Below are 14,721 nucleotides of genomic sequence, written 5' to 3'. Positions count from 1 at the left end.
GGCTGCACGATCCTTTACAGCCATGCGGATAAGAAGCCTGTCGTCTCGACAGTTAGTGATACGAGGCCGTTGGGATCCAGCATGGCGTTCCGTATTACCCTCCTGAAGCCACCGATTGCATATTCTGCTAACAGTAATTGGATGTCAACCAACGCGAGCAGCAATGTCGCGATACGATAAACCGCAATTGCGATAGGCTACAACCCGACATTTATCAAAGTCGGAAACGTGATGGTACGCATTGTTCCTCCTTACACGAGGCATCACAACAACGTTTCACCAGGCAACGCCGGTCAACTGCTGTTTGTGTATGAGAAATCGGTTGGAAACTTCCCTCATGTCAGCACGTTGTAGGGTTTGCCACCGGTGCCAACCTTGTGTTAATGATCTGAAAAGTTAATGATTTGCATATCACAGCATTTTCTTCCTGTCGGCTAAATTTCGCGTCTGTAGCACGTCATCTTCGTGGTGTAGCAATTTTAATGGCCAGTAGTGTAGTTAATCAAAGGGAGGAGAGGAAAAGACGAATTTGGTGGAAGTCTCTGGGTCTTTCATGATTGAGCGCGGTCTCCAGCGCTCACCTCGTTGAAGAAACGATGGACGGATGGTAAATCGTAGAAGATTACCCGTGGAATACTTAACTTTGACATATTGTATAACACTGATTACTGTCGGCTGCTGTGGGAACACTCTGAGAAGACAAAGGCAGAAAGGAAAACAGGCGATATCTGCTCGTGCTGCGTCATGGTGAATTTCGTAACCGCGTGCACTTTAAATCGCACAGCCGCGCTTCGGCGCTGGCAGTTGGCGGACGGGTCCGGAATCTGCACAGCTTCCAGTAAGTACGCGCACGCCATCACTTGTCTGCTTCGTAAATGCACAGCACGTGACCTTCCTGCTGCCGCCCCTCATGTCTACATCCTGACACCTTCTACTTTCACTCCCACCTCCGATTATATGAACAGCATTCCAACTATGTATCGAGTATCGAGGTGCCGGATGCCTGAACGGGAATCTAGAGCTCTTAAGTTTCCCCGCGGCCAAATCTGTCAGCACATTCCAATATATTTCCCACCCTCTCGGATAAATTCACGGTGTACGACCGTGTACGCATACGTTTTCATTGAACTAAGAAATATTCAAATGGTTCAAATGGCTCTGAGCATTATGGGACTTAAATTCTGAGGTCATCAGTCCCCTAGAACTTAGAACTACTTAAACCTAACTAACCTAACGACATCACACACATCCATGCCCGAGGCAGGATTCGAACCTGCGACCGTAGCGGTCGCGCGGTTCCAGACTGTAGCGCCTAGAACCGCTCGGCCACTCCGGCCGGCAAGCAATATTCAATTTCATTTTTGACATTTCTCATTACCTTTCCGAACTACGTGTTCGCCCTCATTTTATCTGACCTTGCGTCCTTCTTCACCTAACCCATTCTTTCAATGACGCTTTCGTCTGAAACATCGCGTGGCAGACACCTGCAGCTCGACGCTTCCGTACACGCAGTTCAATGTTTAGTTCATACAAGTTCTTCAATCGGAGATCAAATTTCTTAGAAGATTACTATGTTTAGGCAGAGATTGCATCACAAATGGGTGAAGATATTATGCCGAATAAAAATATTTTCATGTGTCGAACTGCATTTTTTCCTTTCTAAAGAATTTAGTTAATGCTCATTGCGATGCGTGTGTGAAAGCATGAGAAAATTTCGTATTACAGAATGCTACTGTTAGAGTTTATTTATTTCCCAGGCTCCGTGGAACCATGCGAGTTGGTCATGAAACGTGCCAGTACATAGTTTACAGAATGCTAATTACATAATTTATAAACAAAAGCATGAAGGGAGAACGTTCTTGAAAAATACACACTTTTCAAAAGATCCAGCAAATCCACAATTTTCGATATAAGGCAATAAATTCTGTGCAATTCTTTATATGAAATTAACACGTTTATTGTTAACTTCCTTGGATTATACATATATGCATTTTTCATGGAATTTTAAAGGTTTATTTTCAAATAGTAATATATACACTTTTCTCTCAGAAATTATTCAAGAGGTTACTACTAAATTTTCTCTGTTTAACCTCTTTGGATACAGTAGGCTTTCCCCATGAGTTTTTCGAGTATATGAATATGACAATTTTAATAATTTATAAATTTAATTCTGTAAGTATAATACACTGAAGCGCCAAAGAACTGGCATAGGCATGCGTATTCAAATACGGAGATAGGCAAACAGGCAGAATACGTCGCTGCGGTCGGCGACGCCTACAAGAGACAACAGGTGTCTGGCGCAGTTGTTAGATCGGTTACTGCTGCTACTATGGCAGGTTATCAAGATATAAGTAAGTTTGAACATGGTGTTATAGTTGGCGCACGAGCCATGGGACACAGCATCTCCGAGGTAGCGATAAAGTGGGGATTTTCGCGTATGACCATTTCACGGGTGTACCATGAACATCAGGAATCCGGTAAAACATCAAATCTCCGACATCGCTGCGGCCGGAAAAAGATCGAGCAAGAACGGGGCCAACTACGACTGAAGAGAATCGTTGAACGTGTCAGAAGTGCAACCCTCCCGCAAACTGCTGCATATTTCAATGCTGGGCATCAACAAGAGTCAGTGTGCGAAGCATTCAACGAAGCATCATCGATATGGGCTTTCGGAGGTGAAGGCTCACTCTTGTAACCTTGATGGCAGCACGACACAAAGCACAAAGCTTTACGCCTCGCAAGGGTCCATCAACACCGACAATGGACTATAAATGACTGGAAACAGGTTGCCTAGTAGGACGAGTCTCGTTTCAAACTGTATCGAGTGGATGGACGTGTACTGGTATGGAGACAACCTCATGAATCCGTGGACCGTGCATGTCAGCAGGGGAATATTCAAGCTGGTGGAGGCGCTGTAATGGTATGGGGCGTGTGCAGTTGGAGTGATAATGGACCCCACCATACGTCTAGATACAGCTCCGACAGGTAACACGTTATAACGATATGTTTACGTAATGTGTGTACATAAACATACAGTTATAAATGTCCCCGTTCGTAGTCTCTAATTATAACAATATGTTACTTTTGTGCTGTAACATATAGCTATAATCAGCGGTGGAAACATATTTGCGAACGCCGACCGTGTGCGGCTGTTTCTTGTTGGATCGTCTGATCAGTCGGAAGTTGCATTGCAGAGGAGAGTAAATGCCTATTCAAAATATAATTATTTTGGATAGCTCAACATGAATTTCCTAAGGGACCGTAGTTTATCATGCATTTACCAGTAGAATATGGCGCGGAGAAAATATTTCGCCGCATGCAACTTCCGTCCGAACTCGACGAAAGAATTCGTGACTGTGAACTCTCTATTTGGCAGAAACATATAGAAAATTAAATAATTTCATGAAGAAGTGAGACATAGATTCTATAGTAAATGAATAGTCCATACACCAGTTCCATTTAACTCTGAATTTATGGCAATTAATAGACGAACTTACACTGCAATGAAGGATTTAACATGGATGCCGTTTTGACTGGCACTTCTCTTAATGAAAACAATTCCTTTGACGTTTTCACATACACGTCGCACAATAAATCTACTGCTTGGCACTTTTAGTATTACACATTTACTTTACACTAGAACAATATTAATTTTAACAATAATAATACGGCGGCAAGACATGCGCGTCCGACACAAGTTACAGGAGACAAGAGAAGAATGAGTAACTGTTCATCGAGAATATCTCGTACCTCCAAAAAAAAAAAAAAAATGTGTAAAAGTGTTCTTCTTCTGTCCGTTTTTCGCGCCGCGGTTCTCAAAGTCAATAACTCACTGCATCTCTGACGGCGCTTCGACAATAAACAAGTTACGTCACAGGTCGTTCACCTTTTACATTCTCGCAACATTATTTGCTAACTGTAGCTGTTGCCGAGCGACTGCTCGATTAGTGAATGATTTAAAATGATAAGACAATCACATAATGTTACAACGTACGTAAGCATCCTGTTTGATCACCTGCATCCATTAATGTCCATTGTGCGTTCCGACGGACTTGGGCAATTCCAGCAGAACATTGCGACACCCCACACGTCCATAATTACTACCTACAGAGTGGCTCCAGGAACACTCTTCTGAGTTTAAAAACTTCCGCTGGCCACCAAACGTCCCAGACATGTACAATATTGAGCACATTTGGAATGCCTTGCAACGTGCTGTTCAGAAGAGATCTTCATCCCCTCGTACTCTTGCGGATTTACGGACAGCCCTGCAGGATTCATGGCGTCAATTGCCTCCATCACTACTCCAGACTTTAGTCGAGACCACGCCACGTCGTGTTTCGGCACTTCTGCGTGCTCGGGGGGCCCTACAGCATATTAGGTTGGTGTGCCAGTTTCTTTGGCTCTTCAGCGTATAAAAGTCATGCAAAATTCCAAGAACTTTGCCCGATGTCTCAGCTTATACTCCAGATTTTCAAATCTACTCTTGAGGCAACATTTATTGGCATTATAGAGTGTAAAAAATTTCATACTTCTAGCCTTCTTAGATTTTGAGGAAAAGGCACTTTAACTTTAAAAAATATAATTTTCAGGGAATGCAACTTACAGTTCAATCTATCGTTTTTACTCATGTCACCTCTCCAGAAGGCCTCAAATTTGTACTCAGGGTTCTCTCCTCCTTCAAGATATCTGCTCTGGTTTCTTTTTTTCTGATTGCTCTCCTTTACCAGGTCTTGAAATGACTTTTCAGCTGCAGAAAGGGACTGTAAATCTATTTCTCTCAGGATGTCTTGAGTGAAATTTCCTATCTTGAAGCCCATTCTCTCTAATACCTTTACCCTCCACACCAACCCATCATTAAATACAAGAACTACATCATAAGTTGCAGTTCTAACAGCTATAGCAGATGAAAATGTAGCAAAACAAGAATTGCTTCTTCATAAACAAAGTAGCTGGTTTGTCATTCTTTCAAAGACACCGAACAGTTACAGACGATCTACAAAATAAAAGAGTACATATTTCAGCCTTCTAGATGCATCCCGTGAAAGTTTGCTTCAAAGTAACCGACGGAACCGTTGTTCACCGAGCTAGTAATGAAATTTTGCTTCAAAAAGTGGGCGTGGCAGGAAGGTCGCGACCCACTCTTCACTATTTTTCAGGCACTTTGCATGTGGTTTCATCACTGAAACTTTGAGAACTTATTGTCCATGAACTCTACAAATAAATAAAAAATAAACTGAAAATTGACATTTTCGGTCAATTTCATGAACGTCCACCTTAAACAATAATTAAACACGGAAATAAATTGTGAGTGAAAATAGAAACAAATACCAAAAAACAGAGGAAAGGTTTCGGCTTCTGCGAGGGACTGCTGTACAGAACAGAAGACGTTGTAGTACACGGAAACCTATTCACTTCATTTGAATATTAATGATTTATCACTTTTTTGTGTTAGGTCAGCTAAAAATCTACAGAAACTGAAACCTGCTAAGTAGTTCATAGGAAATCTTGTTCAAGTATGTACCGTTTTCCCGTCTAGCGTTTACTGAATGAACGTTGCAGTTTATTCTGAACGAGTCAATATTGTCAGCAACAAAGCCCCTGATGGGTTATAATTATGTACAGGGACGGCAAAGATAGAATTCTTATACACCTGAGCAGCGACCTACAAGAAGTTCGTGAAATGACGAGCCACATCAATGCGGCCGCCCTTCCCTGGACTACGAATATTCTTGATTAAAGCAGAAAAATGGCTCTGAGCACTATGGGACTTAACTTCTGAGGTCATCAGTCCCCTAGAACTTAGAACTACTTAAACCTAACTAACCTGAGGACATCACACACATCCATCCCCGAGGCAGGATTCTAACCTGCGACAGTAGCGGTCGCGCGGTTCCAGACTGAAGCGCCTAGGACCGCGCGGCCACTCCGGCCGTCGATTAAAGCAGAGTTGACCCAAAACACCATACGACATAGTAGAGTCAGCAAAGTAAACACACCGTCAATCTACCCTCAATCTTAAGAACTTTAAATTGTTAACTTTACTGAATCCTAAACCGTCTTGATTTCGTCTTGTTGCGGTTAACCGTTCATCGGCTTTCTCAAATCCACGGGAGGAAATTACGTTTCACAGAAATAATGTTTAGCTACCACCAAATAATACCCTCCTGGAAATTGAAATAAGAACACCGTGAATTCATTGTCCCAGGAAGGGGAAACTTTATTGACACATTCCTGGGGTCAGATACATCACATGATCACACTGACAGAACCACAGGCACATAGACACAGGCAACAGAGCATGCACAATGTCGGCACTAGTACAGTGTATATCCACCTTTCGCAGCAATGCAGGCTGCTATTCTCCCATGGAGACGATCGTAGAGATGCTGGATGTAGTCCTGTGGAACGGCTTGCCATGCCATTTCCACCTGGCGCCTCAGTTGGACCTGCGTTCGTGCTGGACGTGCAGACCGCGTGAGACGACGCTTCATCCAGTCCCAAACATGCTCAATGGGGGACAGATCCGGAGATCTTGCTGGCCACGGTAGTTGACTTACACCTTCTAGAGCACGTTGGGTGGCACGGGATACATGCGGACGTGCATTGTCCTGTTGGAACAGCAAGTTCCCTTGCCGGTCTAGGAATGGTACAACGATGGCTTCGATGACGGTTTGGATGTACCGTGCACTATTCAGTGTCCCCTCGACGATCACCAGTGGTGTACGGCCAGTGTAGGAGATCGCTCCCCACACCATGATGCCGGGTGTTGGCCCTGTGTGCCTCGGTCGTATGCAGTCCTGATTGTGGCGCTCACCTGCACGGCGCCAAACATGCATACGACCATCATTGGCACCAAGGCAGAAGCGACTCTCATCGCTGAAGACGACATGTCTCCATTCGTCCCTCCATTCACGCCTGTCGCGACACCACTGGAGGCGGGCTGCACGATGTTGGGGCGTGAGCGGAAGACGGTGTGCGGGACCGTAGCCCAGCTTCATGGAGACGGTTGCGAATGGTCCTCGCCGATACCCCAGGAGCAACAGTGTCCCTAATTTGCTGGGAAGTGGCGGTGCGGTCCCCTACGGCACTGCGTAGGATCCTACGGTCTTGGCGTGCATCCGTGCGTCGCTGCGGTCCGGTCCCAGGTCGACGGGCACGTGCACCTTCCGCCGACCATTGGCGACAACATCGATGTACTGTGGAGACCTCACGCCCCACGTGTTGAGCAATTCGGCGGTACGTCCACCCGGCCTCCCGCATGCCCACTATACGCCCTCGCTCAAAGTCCGTCAACTGCACATACGGTTCACGTCCACGCTGTCGCGGCATGCTACCAGTGTTAAAGACTGCGATGGAGCTCCGTATGCCACGGCAAACTGGCTGACACTGACGGCGGCGGTGCACAAATGCTGCGCAGCTAGCGCCATTCGACGGCCAACACCGCGGTTCCTGGTGTGTCCGCTGTGCCGTGCGTGTGATCATTGCTTGTACAGCCCTCTCGCAGTGTCCGGAGCAAGTATGGTGGGTCTGACACACCGGTGTCAATGTGTTCTTTTTTCCATTTCCAGGAGTGTATTTCAATATACTTTACAAAGAAAAGTATGTCTTGTGGAATTAATCGATCCGTGACTACTGTTACAATATTTTTGTTTTCTCTGCTTTCAGTTGACCGCTTTCGACGTATTTAATCTCGTCATCAAATGTTATTTATGGATTATTATTTCGGATGGCCTAAATTATGTCAAAGTGGCACAGTGCATTTTTTGTACTATCTTCCCATCGACAGAACTTCATTAATTAATATAACTGCATCCACTCCTGATGCTTCCGCGGGTAATACTCATACTGTTGCGAAAATCTCGTGAGAGTTTTAGAACGAAGAAACTTGGTCTAAGTTACAATGGTATTGTATTGTACTGAACTGGGGACCTAGAAACGACGGATAGCCTGTCTCCGCCGTAGCCCTCGGTGGTTCACAACCCCACGACAGGCTACAGCAGGCCACTCACCCCACCGCCGCCCTACACCGAACCCAGGGTTATTGTGCGTTTCGCCGGCCAGTGTGGCCGAGCGGTTCTAGGCGCTTCAGTTTGGAACCGCGTGACCGCTACGGTCGCAGGTTCGAATCCTGCTTCGGGCATGGACGTGTGCGATGTCCTTAGGTTAGTTAGGTTTAAGTACGAGGGCAGTTCAATAAGTAATGCAACACATTTTTTTCTGAAACAGGGGTTGTTTTATTCAGCATTGAAATACACCAGGTTATTCCTCAATCTTTTAGCTACACAACACTATTTTTCAACGTAATCTCCATTCAATGCTACGGCCTTACGCCACCTTGAAATGAGGGCCTGTTTGCCTGCACGGTACCATTCCACTGGTCGATGTCGGAGCCAACGTCGTACTGCATCAATAACTTCTTCATCATCCGCGTAGTGCCTCCCACGGATTGCGTCCTTCATTGGGCCAAACATATGGTAATCCGACGATGCGAGATCGGGGCTGTAGGGTGCATGAGGAAGAACAGTCCACTGAAGTTTTGTGAGCTCCTCTCGGGTGCGAAGACTTGTGTGAGGTCTTGCGTTGTCATGAAGAAGGAGAAGTTCGTTCAGATTTTTGTGCCTACGAACACGCTGAAGTTGTTTCTTCAATTTCTGAAGAGTAGCACAATACACTTCAGAGTTGATCGTTTGACCATGGGGAAGGACATCGAACAGAATAACCCCTTCAGCGTCCCAGAAGACTGTAACCGTGACTTTACCGGCTGAGGGTATGGCTTTAAACTTTTTCTTGGTAGGGGAGTGGGTGTGGCGCCACTCCATTGATTGCCGTTTTGTTTCAGGTTCGAAGTGATGAACCCATGTTTCATCGCCTGTAACAATCTTTGACAAGAAATTGTCACCCTCAGCCACATGACGAGCAAGCAATTCCGCACAGATGGTTCTCCTTTGCTCTTCATGGTGTTCGGTTACTCAACGAGGGACCCAGGGGGAACAAACCTTTGAATATCCGAACTGGTGAACAATTGTGACAGCACTACCAACAGAGATGTCAAGTTGAGCACTGAGTTGTTTGATAGTGATCCGCCGATCATCTCGAACGAGTGTGTTCGCACGCTCCGCCATTGCAGGAGTCACAGCTGTGCACGGCCGGCCCGTACGCGGGAGATCAGACAGTCTTGCTTGATCTTGCGGCGATGATGCCACACGCTTTGCCCAACGACTCACCGTGCTTTTGTCCACCGCCAGATCACCGTAGACATTCTGCAAGCGCCTATGAATATCTGAGATGCCCTGATTTTCCGCCAAAAGAAACTCGATCACTGCCCGTTGTTTGCAACGCACATCCGTTACAGACGCCATTTTAACAGCTCCGTACAGCGCTGCCACCTGTCGGAAGTCAATGAAACTATACGAGACGAAGCGGGAATGTTTGAAAATATTCCACAAGAAATTTCCGGTTTTTTGAACCAAAATTGGCCGAGAAAAAAAATGTGTTGCATTACTTATTGAACTGCCCTCGTAGTTCTACGTTCTAGGGGACTGATGACCTCAGATGTTAAGTCCCGTAGTGCTCAGAGCCATTTGAACCATTTTTATTGTGCGTTTCGGCCCCCAATATACTGTGGGGAACATTCAGGCGGGCATCAGTGGGTGCAGTGGAGCTCGTGCAAGGCACCATGGCGGACAACGAGTGTCGTATACTGGTTGGAGACCACGTACATCCCTTCATAACAATCTTCTTTCCCGACGGCAGTGGCATTTTTCAACAAGATAATGCGCCAGTTGTGTGATGAAGTGGTTCGAGGAACACAGTGGCGAGTTCGAGTTGATGTGCTCGCCCCCCATCTCTCCAAATCTGAATCAAATCGAACACATCTGGTATGTGATACAATGTGGCGTCAGATCTCATCGACCCCCTTCCCAGAATTTACAGGAATCAGGAGATATCGTGCCAGTTCCCTCTAGCGACCGCCCAAGGCTTCATTCCTTCCATGGCATGGTGCTTCGCTGCTGGTATCCGTGCCAAAGACGGACATACCGGCTATTAGGTAGCTGGTCATAATGTTCTGACTGACCCTTTATATTTCTACTAACGCTGAAAGTGGTTCTAGATCACCACTGGCAACTTCTTTCAGTGTCATTGCGATTCTTGATTATCGTTACTGAAGACGATATTTTAGTCTTTGTCGCACTTACCAGAGATACTAGACAAGTATCAGAAGAATCACTGTTATTGTGGTCTTCAGTCCAGAAAGTGGTTTGGTGCAGATCTCCATTCTTCTCTATCCTGTGCAAGCTTCTTCATCTCCAAGTACCTACTGTAACCTACATCTTCCAGAGTCTGGTTAGTGTATTCATCTCTTGGTCTCCCTCTACGATTTTTAGTCTCCACGCTGCCCTCCCATACTGAACTGGTGATCTCTTGATGCCTCAGAACGTTTCCTACCAACCGATCCCTTTTTCTAGTCAAGTTGTGCCACAAATTCCTCTTCTCCTCAATTGTTTTCAGTACCTTCTCATTAGTTACATGATCTACCAATCTAATCTTCAGTATTCTTCTGTAGCACCACATTTCGAAAACTTCTATTCTCTTCTTGTCTAAACTATTTATCGTCCATGTTTCACTTTCATATATGGCTACAATCCATACAAATACTTTCAGAAAACACGATTTCCTTGCGCCATTGTTAGTCTAGGTTTTATGTGCTCTCTACTTCGACCATCATCAGCTATTTTGCTCCTCAAATAACAAAACCCATCTACTACTTTAAGTGTTCTGATTTCCTAATCTAATTCTCTTAGCGTCACCTGATTTAATTCGACTACATTCCATTGTCTTCGTTTTGATTTTGTTGATGTTCATCTTATATCAACCGACTTCTGCAATCGCCCCTGGTGCGACGTGAGTACGATGACGTCGTATATTTTCACCTAGAATTAACTAGAGTTTTCGCGGAAAAGAATACAAACACAAGAAACTGAATTAAACTCACCACACTGGCTGTTGTTGCGCTGCATTTGATTAATGCGAGCGTTGTGCTACAGCGTGGCTCTCCTATTCCGCAGCTACAGTCCCTCATAAATAACAACAGCACGACTCTCCATTGACAGACTGTTCCCAAGACAGACGAGCGTTTTCATATTTCCATTCTGTTAAAAGGAATTATTTTGTTTCACTCCCAGTTATCGCATCCTCATCATTGCTTTCGACATTTGAACATCAGAACCTCGATAATTCAAGAAAATCAAGAGTTTGAAGTAACACAACTTTGATGCTGTTTGGTGCATACACTTCCAATGAAGCACTTAACTGACTTGCGAGATCCAGCCGATTTTTCAGTTCCCTCCTGTAAATCCTTCCAATGCCGTTTATTTTTATACTACATTGTGTATGTTACCAGCAGGCTCTATCTCTGTTAATTTTTAATGCGCCTCTTGTTTCTTCACGGGGTCGGTTATCTTACTGTAGCACTGATAGCCGCCTACGTACATAAACAAGGAGATGGCGCCATGAGGTTAAAAAAGTCGTATCGAGGAATATGATACATATACTGCCTCTTTAGCTCCCTCTTACTTTTACTTCTATTTGACAACAAAAGGTACGAAAAGTCATTCCGCACTAGCGCTGCCTCTCGACTCCCACATTTGTCCGTGTAGATTACAGAGCCGAGAACGGAAAACAGAGAGACTGTTTCAGCGCATGATTTACTGCATATGACGACCGGACATTGGAAGCTGTAAGATAGGTATGCAGTATTTTCCTGTAATTAGCTGCTTAGCAGATATAATGTTTCTATTGCCTTTTTTCGTAGTTGCAGTGTGCAAATATGTGAAAAGCTGAAACATGCGATGCGCAATAGCGCAATAAAACACTCCTTAAACAACGCAGACTGAATTACTCAGGGTCGTTGTAATCGCGGACTAATATCGAGAAGTTGTAGACTCTTTATTTGTAAGTAAAGTAAGCCGGCCGGAGTGGCCGAGCGGTTCTAGGCGCTACAGTCTGGAACCGCGCGACCGCTACGGTCGCAAGTTCGAATCCTGCCTCGGGCATGGATGTGTGTGATGTCCTTAGGTTAGTTAGGTTTTAGTAGTTCTAAGTTCTAGGGGACTGAAGACCTCAGAAGTTGAGTTCCATAGTGCTCAGAACCACTTGAACCAAGTAAGTAAAGTAAATACGTAGTGGCTGATTTCGAATGAGTTCCATCGTGAACGTGATATTATGTCATGATCGATTATCAAAGAAAAGTCGGTCGCAACACCTAACAACAACCTGTTTGAAACTAAACAAACATTTTATGTTATGTGTATTCCTCTTTTTATACATGAGACGTATTTATGATGACACTACATTATTGTTGATCGCTTACTGTTTGCATTGATACAATACGATCCTTCAGAAATGATATTATAGGATTTCTGTAACAAAAGGTTCAAGTGCGCGAAGACAATTTCTGATGGTCACACGACGTGTCATCCCAGCAGATTTGCCACCTGTCAGCATCGGTGGCACACCTGTTCCCTGGAGACATCATCGACTTACTTGGAATCTGCACAACCAGGAAGAGGGATCCAATCCTTTACACAAGCTGCATCCCTTTTTGAAGCTTCCTGCACGTGCCGGTGTCTCACTGTACAAGGCGCTCTTCCGCCTTGTCATCAAGTATGCCGCCGTCGTCTGGGGGAAGGCAGCCTAAGATCACATGAAGAAGCTTCAATCTCTGCAGAATCGCGTTCCCCGCCTGGCTCTGCACCTACAAACAGATTTTCCTTCTGGACCCCTTCACGATATCGTGGAAGTCCCACACCTGCAAGACCGTTTCTGGAAGATTGCCCGTACCTTCTAAAAGCAGACTCAGCAGTCGCAGAAGATGAAGAAACATACGCTGGACCGAAAAATTCAGCGCAGCGTCACAACAAGATGGCCGCATCTCTTGCTGTGCAAGCAGTCCTTACGGAAGAAACCAAAAGCTGAGCAATCACAAGCTAATCCAAACCTGAAGACCACATTCATCAGCATTGCATCGGCAGCAAAACACGTAATGATGCGAACTCTACCACCTTCAGGCGGCCAAGAGACACCGTGGAGTCCCAGCAGCAGGGAAGCATCACCACTTGAGCACCTGCCTCCGTGGCCGAGGTCGGAGCATGGCGGTGTATTACGTTTTACAAGCTGCGACCGAAAATAACCTCGACTCGTGTTTTCACCTGACGACCACTCACGAGGCCTTGCAGTGCCGTGCGCTCTACCGGACATGACTAGCGAATTATTCAGGCGCATTATTCGAGGATTATTCTGCCCATTGCTGCGTTCCGAGTACGAGACGGCACATTTGAAGACGACTCAAGGAGTATGATTGCCTTCCGAGGAAGCTGTTTAGATGTAGTCTCCCCTTCATTAATTTGCGAGAAGACGACTCGGAAGCTTCAGGTGACGGTAGGCGGTAGTAGGATGCGGGACAAGAAAAAGTCGTCTGTACGGTGGCGCTCCTCGACCCAGAGGTAAGCTGGTTCGAATCCTGGTGGTGGAAGAAATTTTCACTGCCAGTATCTGGCCTGCAGGAGCAGGAGAGGTGGTGGTGTAAAGTTTCTGATCACCAGACTTTGCGTCAAGGTCCTGGTTTAAATACCAAACCTCTCCGGAGTCGCTCATGAAGTAAGGGCATGTGACACTGCTAATGGTGATCCGTCCGTCGAATGAGAACGTTAAGATCGGCGCGGCCCGCATGTTGCTTTTCGAGAGGGGTAGGCTATGTGCCAGCATCAGGTTTTTCTCTCTCTCCCTTCTGACATCATCTCCAGCACGAACATGACACTGCACTACGCACACACCTATTACAGTCACCTACACTTAAAGGATACACTTGCGCACATTGCTCTCATACTTCGCGAAGGAAAGGTGCCTCCTGGCGCCAAGGATAGGAAAAATGTTTCCAATTAGGCAGCTGAACCAACAATTCAGGGTCTCCCAGCCATTTATGTCGCAGTACTTCACTTCTTTACCCCTCGTGCCAAGAGGCGGTGAACCAAGCGAGGACCACCAACTGAAGATGTCGAACACTTGTTTCAAAGAAACATTGTGGAATTTGCACAGTGTTATTCGAAGGCAAATCAGAGAAGTGTATTTCTAAGGTTAGATTAATTACAGCAAGAAGAGGCATTTAAATGATCATTAGTCCCGGGCTCCATATGTGCATGGATCGTAAAGAAGCCCTAATAACTCGTACAATGGAAATGGAAATGAGCGTTTGGCGTCATTGGCCGGGAGGCCCCTTACGGGGCAGGTCCGGCCGCCTTGGTGCAGGTCTTATTACATTCGACGCCACATTGGGCGACCTGCGCACCGGATGGAGGTGAAATGACGATGAAGACAACACAACACCCAGTCCCTGAGCGGAGAAAATCCCCGAACCAGCCAGGAATCTGTAACATTATGTGATTGTCTTATCATTTTAAATCATTCACTAATCGAGCAGTCGCTCGGCAACAGCTACAGTTAGCAAATAATGTTGCGAGAATGTAAAAGGTGAACGACCTGTGACGTAACTTGTTTATTGTCGAAGCGCCGTCAGAGATGCAGTGAGTTATTAACTTTGAAAACCGCGGCGCGAAAAACAGACAGAAGAAGAACACTTTTACACATTTTTTTTTTGAGGTACGAGATATTCTCGATGAACAGTTACTCACTCTTTTCTTGTCTCCTGTAACTTGTGTCGGACGC

At 45.6% G+C, this 14,721-nt stretch overlaps 1 protein-coding gene across 1 annotated transcript in view; it reads left to right on the top strand.

Annotated features, from left to right (window-relative positions):
* The first annotated feature begins 795 nt into the window (after positions 1-795).
* Positions 796-14,721, top strand: part of LOC126190735 (cytochrome P450 6k1-like) — an 82,613-nt gene continuing 68,687 nt past the window's right edge. The window contains exon 1 of the mRNA XM_049931225.1: positions 796-838. The gene's annotated coding sequence lies outside the window, so the exon portion shown is untranslated. The remainder of the gene's footprint in view (positions 839-14,721) is intronic.

This window comes from Schistocerca cancellata, chromosome 6 (assembly GCF_023864275.1).
Source record: "Schistocerca cancellata isolate TAMUIC-IGC-003103 chromosome 6, iqSchCanc2.1, whole genome shotgun sequence".
In the NCBI taxonomy this organism is placed as follows: Eukaryota; Metazoa; Arthropoda; class Insecta; order Orthoptera; family Acrididae; genus Schistocerca; species Schistocerca cancellata.
Note: the sequence above shows the minus strand (reverse complement) of the source record. Positions and strands in the feature narration are given on the sequence as shown.